The sequence below is a fragment of the Sciurus vulgaris genome (genome assembly GCF_902686455.1).
Source record: "Sciurus vulgaris genome assembly, chromosome: 11".
Lineage (NCBI taxonomy): Eukaryota > Metazoa > Chordata > Mammalia > Rodentia > Sciuridae > Sciurus > Sciurus vulgaris.
This window is the reverse complement of record NC_136472.1, coordinates 22,227,350-22,235,084: the sequence shown is the minus strand read 5'-3', so window position 1 is coordinate 22,235,084 and position 7,735 is coordinate 22,227,350. Positions and strand designations below refer to the sequence as shown.

The 7,735-nt window shown below is 36.1% G+C and overlaps 1 pseudogene across 1 annotated transcript; it reads left to right on the top strand.

Annotated features, from left to right (window-relative positions):
* The first annotated feature begins 3,767 nt into the window (after positions 1-3,767).
* LOC306639110 (olfactory receptor 4S2-like) lies at positions 3,768-4,771 on the top strand (annotated as a pseudogene). The gene has a single exon. The product of its transcript is annotated as an olfactory receptor 4S2-like (transcript).
* The last annotated feature ends 2,964 nt before the right edge of the window (positions 4,772-7,735 follow it).

Genomic DNA, 7,735 nt, shown 5'->3' with positions numbered 1-7,735 from the left:
TAAGATTAAATATACAATCATTCTGATTTTTGAAACTTCATGTAATTTGGACTATTCCCTGTTATTTAGATATTACTTTGCATTATTGGCAACCAGGCAATAAATACCAAATTAGAATTTAACAAACTGATATTACACTAGAAAGATGAATAATTCACATTTATATTCTAACAGTTATTTCTTTGATGGTAATTTGGTTCATATATATTTTAAATTATTCTTTTAGGTTTCTATCTGTTCTGACGTTCATTATATTTAGGGGCATGATTCCTTCTGTTAAGATGCTATGACCCCTGAAAGTATTAAGTATTAATAGAATAATTGAGATTAAATTAAATGCTTTAACAGCTACTATTACAAATATCAGTAATGAGACTTTTGCTCTCAAATTTAAACAAAGACTTAAAGGTCATAATGACTTCAAGCATGTATGTTGTTACAACTAAATATCATACTTCCCAATGGTACTAAGAGATAATTAAGAATCATCTGATGGACATTTGACATAACAGTAAGAATAGCCTGGATCTTATAAAATCATATCACCTCACCCAGTATATTCAAAAGATAGAATTAATCTTATGAACTCTACATTTCCAGTTGATCAGATAGTTCCTAAACTGAATGGTATTGGAATAATATGCTTGCTACTAATTCTTTTTGTGTCATGATAATAGGTTGCCATACTCTCAGAACCAACAGCCAGACCTTGAAGCAGCCCTCCCAACCAAGAGCAGGGACCTCGGAGCTGCTCTCAGACCCAAGATCCTAAACCTGGACATAACTGCCCATTATTTGCATTTTAAAATATTAAAAAGGGGGAGATGTGGGAAGCAGTCTTTATTTAGCAGAATCAGAGCAGGTTGAGCCACAGGACACAGATCCCTGGCTTCTAGGAACTGCCAGGAAGTATGTGCACTATACCAGAGTGGTTCCCTGTCTCCTTCTGGAATTTATCCCTGAGACAGTGGCTTCCCTAACTCCACCCTATTCTGTCCATCACAGAAAAAGCTCCTCCCAGTCCTGGCCACCTTTACCTGTATATTTTAAATAAAAGAGAGTTGGGTGAGTTGTTATTGTAAGAGGCCAGAGCTGGTATGGCCAGACCAGTCATGACCCCTCTCCTATGAAAAGAATATTGGCTCTTGTGTGTTTACTAAGTAAATAAGTTTTTTGGGTGATTGAGTGGTATACAGCCAACATCCTCCTCTGACAGTTAACCCTTTTCTCCTCCACGCATGACATGGCAGAGAGGACCCTGCCAGAGGGAAAAGAAAATAAAAGGACTAGGACAAGAATCAATCTGGATAATTTAACCTCAAAAACTAAAGGAATTATATATAGACCACACTACAGTTCATCCCTGTATCCTAAATGCATCTCATGCATACATCCCTTTAAGAAGAAGTGAACCCCAAAAGTTCCAACAAATCTACCCGTTCCATTCTGAGAGCTTTCTAAAGATCAGACTAATTAATTTTTAATACACATAAATACATATTGTAACACATTTTATATGAAATATATGGTATATTATGCATAGAGCAAGGGTCATTAATTCAAGAAACAGTAAGCAATCCTAAAATTACTTATGTTTGATGAATTGCTTTATAATTAGGTAACAGTTCTAAATGAAAGTGTCAATTGAATTCAAAATGAACCAGACACTTTTAGTTCTAAAAATAATTGAAAAAGAATTCAGTAGGTTATATCTCTCTTTAGGTATGTGGTTTGGTTGTAATTATGGTGAAAGATTTTGTAAAAAAACTTTCCCTAAAGTCATTACCATATTGCATCATTCCTTCCATAGTAACTTTATAAGCAGAGGAGAAAATGTTTCTTACCAATAAATATTGCAGAACAGATGATTTCATTAGGTGAAAGAACCTACAAGAAGGGATGCTGATTTTCTAGCAGGCTTTGAGTTTAGGTGATTGGATGTTCTCTGGAACTGTTTATTCACAAAATAATTCCTCAAGCACATTCTTATTAGAACTTAAATCTGCACCCAAAATATATCAAGAAGACTCAGAAAAGTAAAAACAAACATAAGCCCTGGATAATATGGTGAGATTATTTTCTTCTATAACTAATATAGAGTGTTTGATAACATGGGGAATTCAGTGCAATGGCTTTATTTTGACATATGTAATATAATTGGAAGACATTATTCTCAGAAATATGAAATTTAAATAATAAAGTGCATGAGTGCACAACCAAGAGACAGGGGAGCACAAATAGGGATAGAAAATGCCAATCATTTCAAAGAACCGCAAGACTTAATCACATTAGAAATGATCAGAAAGGGGAGAATGGATTACATTGAGATGGGTCTTGAGTTCAGAAGGTAGCAGAATTTTTCTAGGACTTTGTAGAATGAACGTTAGTGGAATAGATCCCAGATTATGTGTGGATACTCATTGTATCTTCCAACAGAGTCAAGCAAAATTATACATAGCTGTTGAAAACCACTGTTAATTGAATTCTTGTAAAGTGAAGTGCTCTCAGTGGAGAATAGTACTGTTTTCTAAGTTTAGCAGGAAAAGTAACAGGGGAAGAAACCTGCGAAGCAGGGCATGTGGCTGATTCTAGATCTGATTTGCAGTATTGCTGTTTCTATTACTACCATTTGTATTGCTATTTTGTAATACACAAAAGTAAGCAGACCTGTGCTGATAACTCTACAACCTCTAGTACACAGACCTGATGAAACCTGCAGTTGTCATAAAGCTGACAATGACTGGCATAGCCTGCAAAACACTAGCTGAGAGCAGATTCCACAGCAGTAAGAAGCAAGGCACTAGATAGATGTTAAGGGGATGAGATGACTATCAAAATCTAGAGGAATCCTCTAGTGTCTTGAGTTCATGAAGAACCTTGAAACCCCCCCCCCTCATTGAAAACTCCTCTGTATGCCATTCCACCAAAACATAAAAGTAACCTCACTCCTGTGTCTGAAATGCCAACATGGAGATTTATCCATTTACATGAAACATTATGCATTTCCTAAACCCATAATAATAATCACTAAAGGACAATCTTTTTCTACATTCACCCAAAATTAGAAAACTAAAATACTCTAGCATAAGACTTGAAAACTTGGAAGGACACATGAAGAATATTGACACAAAAAGGGAGAATCTTTCATTTTTGTGTTTTCTATATTTTTCAGTTTTGTGGAATTTGTGTGTTTTCAGTTACTACACAAATGTTTAGTAACAAATAGTGCTAGAATAAATACTGGTGAACGCTCAGACACTCCAGATTGCAGGAGCTTGAATTCAAACAGAAGCCAAAGATCTGAAGGGGAGCCTGCAGAAGTCACCAGTCTTGACATTCCAAGGACCCATGAGTGTATGTAATGACCAGAATTGGCTGAATTAAGAAGGGATCCTGTGGGCATGTTTTTACTTCATCACCAAAGAATGGGAAACCTTGTCTCCAAACAAAGGATCACTTTAAATATGAATGTGTGTCTTTTACAGAAAGAGAACAAACTAAATGTTTGTCTATAACCAGGAAAGTAAATCCTAGGAAAATGTTAGTCATGTGAGAACTTTGGTTAAATGTGTTACTTTAGATATTTTCTTTGTCTGTCTGTTCTCTGCTTCCTCATCTGAAGTGAATAAATCAGATATATTATTAAGGTAAATGGTAAGAATGGAGACACTAAAATTTCTGTAATTATTCATGTCAGTCTGCAGTCAGTACCCATTTTTCCACTTTTAACTGTGATTATTAATTTATCCTGAATTAGAAATAAATGCTGATAATCTTTCTGATGTTTTCTTTTCAGATAAATTTAACTGTTTTGGTAATTTGGCCTACTCGATTCATTACATGGAAAAATGAACAATGTAACTGACATTATTTTCTGGGACCTTTCTCAAAATCCAGAGGTTGAAGGAGCCTGCTTGATGGTGTTCTCATTCTTCTACACAGTCATTCTTCTGGGAAACCTCCTCATCATGCTGACCATCTTCATGGGGAATCTTTTAAAGTCTTCCATGTATTTCTTCTCAACTCCTTGTCTCTTATGGACATTTGTTTCTCTTCAGCCACAGCACCCAAGACGATTGTTGACCTTTAGCAAAGAGCAAAACTATCTCATACGGAGGGTACATATTGCAACTCTTTGGGGTACATTTCTTTTGGAAGAACTGAGATTTTTATCCTTATAGTAATGGCACATGATCGTTATGTGGCCATCTGCAAACCCCTGCACTATATGACCATCATGGACAGGGAGAAGTGCCATAAAATGTTGCTGGGGACCTGGGTAGGTGGGTTCATACACACTGTCATCCCTGTGTCTCTAGTAGTACAGCTACCCTTCTGTGGACCCAATAAGATCGATCACTACTTCTGTGGTGTTCACCCTGTGCTCAAAATGGCTTGCATGGATACGTGTTACCGGTGGTGTTGTGACAGCCAACAGTGGTACTGTCACTCTGGGGAGCTTTGTGATCTTGCTCATCTCCTATACTGCCATTTGGTGTCTCTGAGAAAGCAGTCAGCAGAAGGAAGACACAAAGCCCTGTCCACCTGTGGAGCCCACATTGCGGTGGTCATCATCTCTTTTGGTCCCTGTACTTTCACATACATGTGCCCTGATGTTACATTTACAGAGGATAAGATGGTGGCTGTGTTTTACACCATTATCACTCCCATACTAAACCCCAAGATATACACACTGAGAAATGCAGAAGTAAAGAATGCCATGAAAAAAATATGGGTTAAGAAGGCTTTCTGGAATGCAGACAGCAAATAGTTGGAAATAATAATTCAAACTGGATGAATGTAAATGTGGAAGGCTTAGTTAAGTCATCTGTACAATGAACAAAATAATAACATCAAAGAATTTTCAGAAGTAACAAATGCAAGAAATACACATTGCACAGAATTAGGGTATTCTTAATCATGATCATTATATTTACTACTTCACAATCCAATAATGTTCTAAATATCCAAAATCACAGGAGTCTTAATATGCTCAGAATCTCAACATGATCAGAGTAAACATCAGTGTTTTCTCCTTCTGCCTTTTGTCTTTTGTCATATTCTTTAAGTGATTAATAACCTACTCTGAAATATTTGAGGTTATTTCTGGCATTGAAAACTATGTTTGGATATGGCATTTGCAGGTAAATGGATGGAACCAGAGAATATCAAGCTAAGTGAAATGAACTACTCCCCCAAAAACAAAAGCCAAATAATTTCTGTGATAAGCAGATGCTGTTCTACAGTGTTTGTGGGGTGGGTAAGGAAGAACAAAGGAACTTTGGATTGTGCAGAGGGGAGTGAGGGGGAAGGGGGGCAGTGGGGATGGGAAGGACAGTAGAATGAGACAGACATTATGACCCTGTATACAGGTATGATCACAAGACCAGCGTGACTCTGTACCATGTACAGCCAGAGGAGTGAAAAACTATGATATATTTGTGTGCAATGTGTCAAAGTGCATTCTACTGTCATGTAAAACTAATTAGAGCCAATTAAAAAATCAATAATGTATAGTTTGGATGAATGATAGAATATATAAACACATGAAATCTTAGGTAATGAATTTTGATGTGAGTCTCACAAAATAGTGAAAACTCAGCCTAGTAATCTTGGAATGAGATCAGAGGTGTGCTCAGAAAGTTAGAGATAAAACACAATCTCAAAAGAGAAAAAAATGTGCTTTCATTTGTTGGTCTTGGGAAAACAAGTCTTTTCTATTCTTGGGTTGATTTTCTTTATACACACACTACTGTCTCCAACTTCTGTCAACTGTACCATCTCACTAACTTATTTCTGACTCTCATCTTTGCTTGCCATCTGTAACAGGCGGAAGTGACTAGTAGCCAAACTCAATAGAGAGAATGAAAACAAAGTCACATATGAGAACCAGGCTACTGTGACTCAACCAAAGTGTAAATACAACCTTATTAAAAGCAAAAATGTTAAATGTTTAAATGTTATTAAATTAAATGTCAAAAATCATGATTCCTATAATATTTGAGCCAAACAGCTTTACTGCATAGAGTGAGCCACTTGTCATTGACTGGAAAAACACTATAGCCGCCTCTGCATTACAGAAGAGTCCCATACTGGACAGATATTCTTTTATTATTGTTAACTTTTATGTACCCTGGTGGTAGATTTTCTTCCTCACTATGAACCATGACCTGCAGATTATTCTTCATGGTAAATAAACATATCACTAATTGTCTCTCTGCCATTGTTTCCTTGTCACATCCACAAATCTAATAGTATAGATGCTACATCAACTTAGGATTGTGTTTATAGTTGGGGTGAAATATAATATGGTAAAGACTGTGGTGCTCAAAAGTGATATCTGTTGTGATTGAATTCCCCAAAATAAAGGTGGAAATATTTTAAATCAGCAAGACATCTATATAAGTAGCTATAACAAAAGTGTAAGCCTTGCTTTAAAACTATGCATATACATGGCTAGTGCCCCAGCTTGGAGAAGCATGCACTGGGCTTCCATGTGCCTCTAGTAGATCAATTATGAAATGAAAAGTAGATTTATGCTCCTCACAGTATGTTGATAATTAATATCACCTTCTGGCATTTTCTGGAAATATAACAAACTATTCTAAGACAGTCTGGACTCATTATTCCAGGAATATGAACTATGCAAACATCTGTATTTTTAACTATGCCCTCTAGTTATTTTCATACAGTCAATAGAACATCTGCATACTTAGATTAAAAAATGGGGAATAGATGATTCTTGCTGTACTTAGAAAACAAGAGATGTATGCATAAATGGGAATCCAACAGCACCATCTGCTCTGCAAAAACTGATCTGAATTTAGAAACTGGGTTATATGTATGTTTTCCATTCAATAACTTTTTCCCACACTAGTCTTTCCATTATGCCATTGAACTAATGGATTAATCTCTTGGGGGTACTTGTGATATCAGAATGCTGATGCCCCTGGGAAAGTACCAGTTTACTGATTTGTGCTTTTCAAAGATAAAGTAGAACACATAGAAGATGACTCAATTTTCCATCAGTGGCTTTATAGACTAACACTCTTTCATAAAAGTTTCTCTGAGTCAGTCTCCATCAGAGAAGCTCAGAGAGTCTTGTGTGATTCCTAAGAAGATGAATGAGAATCATGAGAAATCACACTCTCCCCAGTCTAGTGAAAGGAGGTGGTCAACAGAGCATTTGATTCTGTGACTGCAGGAGCATAAGTATGGCTGCCACCCTGGAGTATGTTGGCCTTGCAGTCACAAAATTGCAGTTGTGACTTTGGTTGGAGACTTTAAAAAAAAAAAAAAAAAAAAAAAAAGCATTTTCTTTTTAAAAGTTAATGTGTACATTACAGGAAAAATAAAAACACAAGCAAGTAACAAAGTCATCCAGTCACAAGCAGCTTAGTTGGATGTGTCCCTCCAGGTTGTATGTATATGTATACAACATCAGAAAAAGCTTGTATGTATCGAGCTTTTACACACATCATGAATATTCACCCATTCAAAATCCCAAAGCTACATGAGTATTTTTGATAACCAAGAATATACTATATGCACTCAATCTGTTATCCTTTCTTGGGGACAAAAATTTTACCAAACACCGATGGCAACAGACCTCTAGACGTTGGTAGAATTAAAACTAAAATAATGCATTCCCTTAATGATAAATTTAAAATGAGACAAAGCAACAGAAAACACCAAGATTATTTCATTACCAGATTTCTACTACTAAAATATAAGC